The sequence below is a fragment of the Plecotus auritus genome (genome assembly GCF_963455305.1).
Source record: "Plecotus auritus genome assembly, chromosome: 4".
Classification (NCBI taxonomy): Eukaryota; Metazoa; Chordata; class Mammalia; order Chiroptera; family Vespertilionidae; genus Plecotus; species Plecotus auritus.
This window is the reverse complement of record NC_137775.1, coordinates 97,832,741-97,843,645: the sequence shown is the minus strand read 5'-3', so window position 1 is coordinate 97,843,645 and position 10,905 is coordinate 97,832,741. Positions and strand designations below refer to the sequence as shown.

General features: G+C 39.8%; 1 pseudogene across 1 annotated transcript; it reads right to left on the bottom strand.

The window, feature by feature from the left end:
* Positions 1-9,519: 9,519 nt before the first annotated feature.
* Positions 9,520-10,553, bottom strand: LOC308246568 (glyceraldehyde-3-phosphate dehydrogenase-like; annotated as a pseudogene). The gene has a single exon. The product of its transcript is annotated as a glyceraldehyde-3-phosphate dehydrogenase-like (transcript).
* Between the last annotated feature and the right edge of the window lie 352 nt (positions 10,554-10,905).

Below are 10,905 nucleotides of genomic sequence, written 5' to 3'. Positions count from 1 at the left end.
ACAAATTCAGATTTATATAATTGGTAATAGAATTTTATTTAAAGGCCTTACGTATGATTTTTTTTTTTTAAATGAGTGCTTTGCCGAAACCGGTTTGGCTTAGTGGATGGAGCGTCGGCCTGCGGACTGAAGGGTCCCGGGTTTGATTCCGGTCAAGGGCATGTGCCTTGGTTGCGGGCACATCCCCAGTGGGAGGTGTGCAAGAGGCAGCTGATCGATGTTTCTCTCTCATCGATGTTTCTGGCTCTCTGTCCCTCTCCCTTTCTCTCTGTGAAATGTCAATGGAATATGTTTTAAAAAAATAAAATAAATAAAATAAAATGAGTGCTTTAACTTAAAACAAACATTGGGAATAGCTGCTGCAGTCTAGGCCTGTGTGTGATTTTGATGTCGACAGGTGCAGTCACATTGCTGATTCATTAAATTGGATCTTTTTCTCTGTCCGTGATGAATTTTGGAACCATGAAGAAACTGAGACTAGAAGATGTCCAAACCAGTCTGATAATAGTAACTACATGGGCTGCTGATGTTGACATTATTGTTAGACTGTAACTAGTAATTTGAATGGCAGTATTTACCTCTTTGTTAGTAAACACATAACTGGATTGCTTAAGTACAATTAAAGAATTTCAGTGCAATTAATTTTTAGTAAAAAATCTGAAACCTAAATTTCAGATTTAATAGGTACGGTATAGCCCTGGCCAGGTGGCTCAGTTGGTTGGAGTGTTGTCCCATACACCAAAAGGTTGGGGGTTCGATTCCTAATCAGGGCATGTGGGAGAGGCAACTGATAGATATTTCTCTTACATTGATATTCCTCTCTCTCTTTCCCCTCCTTTATCTCTAAAAAAATAAATGAAAACATATCCTTGGTGAGGATTAAAAAAAATTTAAAAAGGTAGTACAACCATTATGTCTGTAAATAACTCTATTTAGCATCTTTTGGTCCATTAGAATAGTATGCAATACTATTTGAGTGAGCTATTTTGGAAGTAATAACAAGTTCTAGTGTTTGCTTATTAGTATTGAATGAACTCACAATTCTGTCCTAACATTTTGTACTAAAGTAGTTGAGTTCATTCTTGTGTCTGTGTTAAAGTGCTCTGAACCATGGTGAGTGCTTCTTAGTTTCTGCTGCTACAGATGTTATTGCACATCCCTAGGGTTATTGCCAAGGCTACAACAAAGAAAAGCGATATTTGCATGCAACACTAGCCCTTTGACTGCTAATGTATGTTTCTGCTTGCTATATCTTGTTATGGCTGCTTGTTAGTGCTAATAAATATATTTGGTATTCTTGTAAAAAACAAAAACAAAAAACAACCCCCAAACCTTTCCAGATGCTCCCAGCAGAGGGCAAAGTAGAGTTCTGTCTCCTATCTCTCTCTTAAAAGTTCTGCAAGGTCTTGAAACAACACAGGGGATCAGTGTACTCAGCATTACAGTCCCTGGGTTATATGCTTTCTCCCCCTCCAGCCTATGATTTCCTTCAGAGCCAGGAGTCATTCTGTAAAACCCGACACAAACATAAGGCTCAGCACAGGGCAAGCACTTTGTTCCTTGAGTGAAAAACTCTGGAGGTAAACTGCTGATATCACAGTGTGGTCAAAGACAGCGTGCCCTGAGACCAGAAGTACAGCTGTGAACCGAGGCTTCCTAAAAAACTGGAGCGGGTGAGGGAATCCTTGGCAGTTCCTTCAGTTTATTAAACCTGAAGAAAGGATGCTAGAAACAAACATGTAGGCCTGGGAGCTCACTACAGGGCTGGGCTGGGCTGGCTGTGGGCAGCTAGCAGGGCCCCCAGGTTGTTTATTTTAATCTTGAGAACAAGAAATACATGTTAAGATGGGTTATTTTCTCTTAGATTGAATCAAAGCATCCCCTAATTTTCTGAAGTTTAAAAAAGTTTGATAACTTTTGGGAGGAGAGAATCCCTCTGTTACCACAAAGATCTTGCCTACTAGGAAAGTAAGGGAATGTTAACAGGATTTATCACTAGGGAGTGGAAATACAGGATATTCTTTTCCCCCTGATTTTTTTTTTTTTTGGTATTTTATAGATTTTTATTAAGGAACAAGTATTCTTATAATGAAAAGCTTTATTTTAAAAAAATCCATATTATGACCTCAAAATGTCTCCATTTGCTGATTTATAAAATAATGGAAAATTAATTGAAGGATGAGGCTCCTTTAACTATGTTAAGTCCAACTTTCAGAGTACTTAGTATAGTATTTAGAAATATTTTGTCTCAGTTTTGGGGTAGGATTAGCCCTGGATTAAATGCTGCTCTGTCCTCACCTAACAAAGCATAAAAGTAATACCTGAAGTGATCAAACTCTTTCCTGGTAATTTAGCCACATTCCAGAACAAAGCTCAAGAATATTTATAGAAGCCCAGCTGGCATGGCTCAGTGGTTGAGCATCGACCTATGAACCAAGAGGTCACAGTTTGATTCCTGATCAGGGCACATGCCCAGGTTGTGGGCTTGAGCCCAAGTGGGGGGCGTGCAGGAGGCATCATTGATGTTTCCATCTCTCTCTCTCCGCTCCCTTCCTCTCTGAAATAAATAAAAAACATGTATTTTTTGAAAAAGAATATAGGAATAAACTTGTATCCCATTCTCAAATGTACAATATTGAGCATGATTGGTCAAGTGTCCAATAAAAGTTAACAAGTTTGCAAAGAAGCAGAAAAATATGACTCTTAATGAAAAGGAAAACCAGCTAATTGAAACTGACCTAGAATGTACATTAATGATATAATTAGTAGAAACGAACACTAAAACAACTTTAACTGCATTTCATATGTTTAAGAAACTACAGAAAATGTTGAACATGTTAAGTAGGGACATGAGAGATACAAAATAGATCAAAATTGAACTTCTAGAAGAGAAAACAATAATGTCTGAGATGAAAAGAATTCACTGTGTGGGTTAACAGCAGATTAGATATTGTAGAAGAAAAAAAATCAATGGACCTGAAGATATAGCTATAGAAGCTATTCAAAAAGAACCCCCCCCCCCCCGCAAAAGACTAAAGAAAATAAAAAGAAAAGGGGGAAAGAAAAACCAACTGTATCAGTTTGCTAAGGGACAGGTTCAAGTGGATAGCTATACGTGTCAGTGGAGTTCCTGGAAGAGAAGGGAAAGGGAAAGAAATATTTGAAGAATGGACAAAAATCTTACAAATTTGATGAAAACTATAAACCATAAAACCTCAATGAACCCCAAGCAGAAGAAGCATGGAAACTACACCAACGTACATCACAATCAATTTACATAAAACCAGTAAAAAAAGAGCAACCCTTAATAAGACTAAGGGGAAAAAAGTTCTGTAATTCTTTAAGAAAAAAAAAAGAGAGCAAATCTTGAAAGCAGCCAGAGGTAAAAGACACATTACATACAGAGGACAAGAAAAAGAAGACAGCAGCTTTCTCGTTAGAAACCATAAAAGCCAGAAGAGTGGAACAACCTCTTTAAAACACTCAAACTGTCAACCTAAATTTTACTTACTTAAAATATTTTTCAAAAACAAAGGTGAAAATAAGACTTGTTCTGACATAAGAAATCTGAAAGACTTGCACTACAAGAAATGCTCAAGCAGAAGGCAAATGATACCAGATGGAAATAGGGGTTGACATATAGGAATGAAGTGCAATAAAAATGCAATGTGAGTATATAATAGATTTTTTCTTATTTAAATCTTCTTAAAAGATAGTTGGCTGTTTAAAATAAAAATAATAGCAATGAATTTGGGGGGCTCTAATACATGTAGAAGTAAAATGACAAATAAAATGACAAAAATAGCACAAAGTCTAGGAGGGAAGACATGGAATTGTATAGTTGCAATGTTTTTATACCATATATAATATCACTTGAAGGTAGACTGTGGTAAGTTAAATATGTATATTCTACCTGAAGCAACCACCAAAACAATCCCACAAAGAGTTATAGCCAACAATCCAACAAAAATGATAAAATTGAATCACTAAAAATATTCAATTAATACAGAAGGCAGCAGAAAAAGAAGAAAAAAAAAAGCCCCAGATGATACAAATAAAAAACAAATAACAAGGTGATAGATTAAAACCTAACCATAACAATAATCACATTAAATGCAACTGGCCTAAATACTCCAATTAAAAGTGAGAGATTTTCAGACAAAGAAAAAAAGCAAGAACCAATTGCATGCCACCTACAAGAAAACCATTTTAAATAGAAATACAAATATGTTAAAAATAAAAGAATAGAAAAAGATTTACTATGGTAACATATTTTTTTAAAAAAAGTGGGAATAGTAATGAAAATTTCAGGCCAAAAATATCATCAGTCACAAAGAGTATCATTTTCTTAGGAATTGAATGGGTCAATTCAAGAAGACGTAGCAAAGCCAATGTTAAACACCTAAGAGCAGAACATCAAAATACATAAGCAAAAGTGACAGAATGCAAAGAGAAACAGACAAACCTTTAATTATACTTGGAGTTTTTAATACCTCTCAATAACTGATGAAACAAGTGGCTAAGAAATCAGTAACGATTTAGAAGATTTGAACAACACTATCAACCAACTTGACTTTATTGACATTTGTAAAACCATTTTTAAAACAACAGCAGAATACACATTCTTTTCAAGTTCATGTGGATCATTTGCCAAGATGGACCTTTTCTGGATCATAAAACAAGTCTCAAAAGATGGAAAGGAATAAGTATGTTCTCTCACTATAAAGGAATTAAGTTAGAAATAAATAAGAGAAAGATATCTAGACAATCCACAAAATATTTGGAAACTAACTAACACATTTCTAAATCTAGGGTCGAAGACAAAACCAGGAGTGAAATCAGAAAGCAAAGAAGAAAGGTCTCAAATCAATTACCTCAGCTCCCACTTTAAAAATCTCATAAAAGAAGGGCAAATAGCTCTAGCCTGTTTGGCTCAGTGGCTAGAGTTTCGGCCTGTGGACTGAAGTGTCCTGGGTTTGATTCTGGTCAAGGGCACTTGCCCAGGTTGCAGGTTCGACCTCCAGTGGGGGGCGTGTAGGAGGTAGCCAATCAATGATTCTCTCTCATCATTGATATTCTCTCTCTCTCTCTCTCTCTCTCTCTCTCTCTCTCCCCCCATTCTGCTCTGAAATCAATAATAATAAAAAAGGGCAAATGAAACCTAAAATAAGCAAAGAAAAGAAATAAAGATAAAAATCAGAATAGAAATCAAGGAAACAGAAAAATCATAGAGAAAAATCAATAAAACTAAAAGATAAAATGGATATCAAATAAGCATACGAAGGAATTTTCAACATTATTGATCATTAGAGAAATGCAAATTAAAACTACAATGAGATATAACCCTACACCTATTAGAAAGTCTCAAGTGTTGATGAAGCTAGAGAGCAACTGAATTATCATACACTGCTGGTGAAAATATAAAATCATACAAACATTTTGGAAAATTCTTAAAATGTTAATCATATACTCACCATATGACTCAGCCATTCTGTTCCTAAGAGAAATGAAAGTATATGTTCATACAAAGACTTTCACATTACTCTTTATGGCACCTTTATTTGTAATAGCCCCAAACTGGAAACTACCAAAGTGTCCATAAGCAGATGAATGGATAAACAGATTGTGCTTTCTATACAATGGAATACTACCTAGCAACAGAAAGGGATGAATTCTTGATACGTGCAGCAACATGTATGAATCCTAAAATAATTATGCTGAATGAAAGAAGCCACCCCTCCCCAAAAGAGCACATACGGTATCATTCAATTTATGTAAAACTCTAGAAAATGAGAGCCAATCTATAGTGACAGAAAGCAGATCAGTGGCTGTCTGGGAATGGAGATGTGGTTGGGAGGGCCAGGAGGGTGAGATTACAAATGGACACAAGGGAACTTTTAGGGGTGATGGATGTGTTTATGAGAAACATCGATGTGAGAGAGAAACACCCATCGGTTGCCTTCCATATGCACCCCGACCAAGGATAGAACCCAAAACCTGACCAGGAATCAAACCAATGACCTTTTGGTGCAGGGAACAATGCTCAATCAACGGAGCCACACCAGCCAGGTTATGCTCATTATGTTGATTGTGGTCATGGTTTCATGGGCACATCAAATTGGGCCCTTTAAAACTGTATCATGCCCTAACCAGTTTGGCTCAGTGGATAGAGCATCGGCCTGTGGACTCAAGGGTCCCAGGTTCGATTCTGGTCAAGGGCATGTACCTTGGTTGCGGGCACATCCCCAGTAGGGGGTGTGCAGGAGGCAGCTGATGGATGTTTCTCTCTCATCGATGTTTCTAACTCTCTATCCCTCTTTCTTCCTCTCTGTAAAAAATCAATAAAATATATTTAAAAAACAAAAACTGTATCATTTATTGTGTCAATTATCCTATCTAATAAAGAGGGAATATGCTAATTGACCATCACACTCTCACAAATATGGCAGTGCCCACAGCCAATAAGGAGGGAATATGCTAATTGACTGTCATGCCCTCAAAGATGGCAGCGCCCACAGCCACAAGATGGCAGTGCCCAGTCCCCTCAACCCCACCGGGGTGGCAGGCGTGCGGCATGGCTGGGCCCTCCCCCAGGCAGGTCCGGCCACTCTGCACGCCTGCCTCTGAAGTCCGCCAGTCCCCTCAGCCCCCCAGCCACCCAGGGCCGCCCAAGGCTCAGGTAACCAGGGCGGGGGGAGGCTTGCGCTGTTGGCAGTGGCAGCAGCAGAGGTGTGATGGGGCGTCACCTTCCCCTGATCTCTGGGTCGCCTCCCGCCCCTGGGGCTCTCAGACTGTGAGAGGCGGCAGGCTGAGCTGAGGGACCCCCCTCCAGTGCATGAATTTTCATGCACCAGGCCTCTAGTGGCTCAATAAAGCTATTTTAAAATAAAAACCAACCTGAAGTCCAGGACAAAAAAAAAAAAAAAATCAACCAAACAAACAAACATCCCTTTGGATCAGTATTGATATTAGAAATCTCTGAGATAAGTTCTTTAAAAAAGAAAGTTGTCAAAAATATTTAATAACCATGTGGGCAAGAAAAGGGGAACTTAAAACTATATGTTCATATATCCATACTTACTTCTAGTTTTATAAAGAAGCAGCCATCCTTATTGTTTTCACTTAAAGACCTGGAAGCACACAAAAGAAACTAAGGATAGTGGTTATCTGGGTGGGGTGGGGGGAAGGAATTTGGGAATGGGACTGTGGAATAGGGCTAGGAGCAAGATTTTTTACTGACTGGCTTTTTAAATAGTTTTTATTTTTTGAACTCTAACTACTTTTACTATTTTAAAAGATAATTAAACAATAAAGCAGAACTCAGTTCAGGTTGAGAAATAGAAAAGAACAGAAACTATTGAGGAATATGAGATAATGTTGTGTGTGTGTATTGTGTTATAAAATGTGGACTAATGTAAAAAAAGAGTGGAATGCACTGTTCAGGAAAACCTGGTCTCTCTCTTTCTCCCTCCCACTGTACCTTTTCATTATTAATTTTTGGGTTGTACTTATCACATTGTATTATAGTTTATTCTTCTATCCATCTGTCTTCTCATCCACATTATTAATACCTTCAGGGCAAGAATTATCTTGAATGTTTGAGCTATGCATGCATGGAGGATTGAGAGAATAAATGAATGGGCCAGTGAATGAATGAATGAAAAGATTCAGATACTGCATGTAGAAAGCTGCTCCTCACACTCTATTTGAGTAGGGATGAGAGAGTGGTGGGCTAAAATGATTTTTCAAGGCTTTTTTCTTTGATGATGCTCACAAACAACCTTTTGGAGTCAGTCTGAAACTGAGAGACCTCAGAAATGAGCAATATTTGTTTGATCTTCAAGCTCAAAGTCATCCTTCAGCAAATGTGTTCTGAGCACCTACCATATGCTAGAAACTTGAGATTTACTCAATGACTCAGGATTTTTCTGAATACCCAAATGGACATTAGGTTGTCAGTAGAAGTGGCTCCCCTGCTCATCCTTGGTCCATTGGGAACCGTGGGTTTATCTGTGCTGGGCTCAGGCAGTCCCATTGAGACTTACATTTATCAAACTTAATAATGTATGAAGCATATTAAGTTTTTTCTCCTTTCTTGCCCCTCCCCTATTTTTCCCTTTAGTGGTTTGGAAATTACATGCTTTGTTTATTCTAGTGGCTACCTTGAAAATATTGCTACATATATTTCATTTAAAATATGGAGTTAATCACCATCTCTATCTTCCTCTGAAAAATACAAGGAATTTAGAATGTTTTATTTCTGCACTTAGACAGTTGTGTTAAAAAATCTCCAACCGCGCTCATAGATTTGTTTATTTCTCCTCTTATTTCTGTCATTTTGCTTTATATATTTTGAAACTATGGTAGTAAATGCACACAGAGTTAGGATTGTTATGTTCTGTTTAATTGACCCTTTTCATCACTGTGCAGTGTGGCCTCTAACCCTTACGAATATTTCTTATCTCACAATCTGCTTTATCTGATGTTAATATTGCCACCCCAGCTTTCTTTGGGTTACTATTTACTTGGCATATTTTCTCCATCCTTCTGCTTTCTACATCATTGCATATTTGTTGTTTATTTATTTTTAATGATTAATAGTAGATTTATTAAACAATAATACATAGAGTCATCATTGTCAGACTTAATCTAAGACGTTAAATTTCCATCCAATTTTCCTTCTCAGATAAGTTTTTCTTTCCTAACTCTGTCTGTTTTAAAAACGTAATACCAGAGGAGGAGGGGCCCAATTCCAACCAAATCTCCTAAGAGTGAGTTCTTGGGAGTCGGGTCTGAAATTGGGATAGACATTTGTTGAGCTTAGGTAGGTCCAACGCGTCAAAGCAGAATCTTCAAGGAGCCTGGCGGCTGCGGTCCTTGCACAGAAGCAGGCACCCCACCCCCTTTTAGCTGGATCTATGGCCAATCTCTGGCTTGCGCTTGCAGGTTTCCAGAGCTGGGTAGGGGCAGGGTGGCCAGGCGCCAGGGCTTGTACTTAGGGAAGGACATCTTGGGAACCTGGCGCACAACTGCCTGCGTATTTATATTTACAGTGTGGCTCTCATAAATGGTATATATACAATTGGATTAGAAAAAAACCTTCATTCAGAAAAATCTGTATCTTTTCATTGGAATGCTTAGCCTATTTTGTTATTGATATAGCTGAGTTTAAGACTGCCATCTTGATATTTCTTTCCTAGTTGTCCTATATGTTCTTTGTTCTTTTATTCAATTTTCTACCACTTTTGGGTTATCAAGGGTTTTTATTATTCCATTAATTTCCTCTATAATTTTCTTGTCTATTAATTTTAATTTTTATTTTTGGCTGGGTACAGTGAACTTTATTGACGGTGCACGACAAAGTAGGGCTCCCTACGCCCCTCCCCTTCTTCAGGGGGTCTGGGATGGAAATGGTGGCCAGGAGATTCTCAGTGTGTCGGGGGACTGATCTGGGGCAAGGACTCCCCAGCAGCGGAGGGCCTCTCTTCCTCTCACTGGGGCTGGTGGTCCAGGGGGCTCTTACTCTGTGGAGGCCATGTGGACCATAAGGTCCACCACCCTGTTGCTGTAGCCAAATTCACTGTCATACCAGGAAACGAACTTGACAGAGTGGTCATTGAGGGCAATGCCAGCCCCAGCGTCAAAGGTGGAGGAGTGGGTGTCACTGTTAAAGTCGCAGGAGACAACCTGGTCCTCAGCATAGCCCAGGATGCCCTTGAGGGGCCCTCTGATGCCTGCTTCACTACCTTCTTGGTATCGTCGTATTTGGCAGCTCTCTCCAGGCTGCAGGTCAGATTCACAACCCACACATTGGGGGTGGGGACACGGAAGGCCATGCCAGTGAGCTTCCCATTCAGCTCAGGGCTGACCTTGCCCATAGCCTTGGCAGCGCCAGTAGAAGCAGGGATGATGTTCTGGGCAGCCCTCGGCCATGACGCCACAGCTTCCCAGAGGTACCATCCACGGTCTTCTAGGTGGCGGTGATGGCATGGACTGTGGTCATGAGTCCCTCCATGTTGCCAAAGTTGTCATGGATGACCTTGGCCAGGGGGGCCAAGCAGTTGGTGGTGCAGGAGACATTGCTGACAATCTTGAGGGAGTTGTCATACTTGTCATGGTTCACACCCATCACAAACATGGGGGCATCTGCAGAAGGGGCAGAAATGATGACCCTCTTGGCTCCGCCCTTCAAGTGAGCCCCAGCCTTCTCCATGGTAGTGAAGACACCGGTGGACTCCACAACATACTCAGCACCAGCATCACCCCATTTGATGTTGGTGGGATCTCGCTCCTGGAAGGTGGAGATGGACTTTCCATTGATGACAAGCTTCCCGTTCTAAGCCTTGCCTGTGCCTTTGAACTTGCCATGAGTAGAATCATACTGGAACACGTAGACCATGTAGTTGAGGTCAATGAAGGGGTCATTGATGGCGACAATATCCACTTTGCCAGAGTTAAAAGCAGCCCTGGTGACCAGGCGCCCAATGCGGCCAAATCTGTTCACTCCGACCTTCACCATCGTGTCTCAGGGTTGTGGCTGCTGGCACAGCGCAGGAGGAGAGGCTGTCTGGCGAACAGGAGGAGCAGAGAGCCTCTCTATTAATTTTTAAATTATGCCTTTAAAATATTATTTGAGTAGTTTCCCCAGATATAATATGCATCTTTGACTTATTTTAATCTACCTTAAATTAGTTCTTTACCACTTGATGAATAACTTAACTCCATTTACCACTATCTTGTATTTCATATTTTTTGTAGTCATCCTATCTGATAAAAGAGTAATATGCAAATTAACCATCACTCCGCTACACCCACCAGCCACGCCCACCAGCAAAATCAGGAGCGAATATGCAAATAAACCCTACCAAGATAGCTACAGCCACAGAGAGCAGGAGGGAGGCTTGG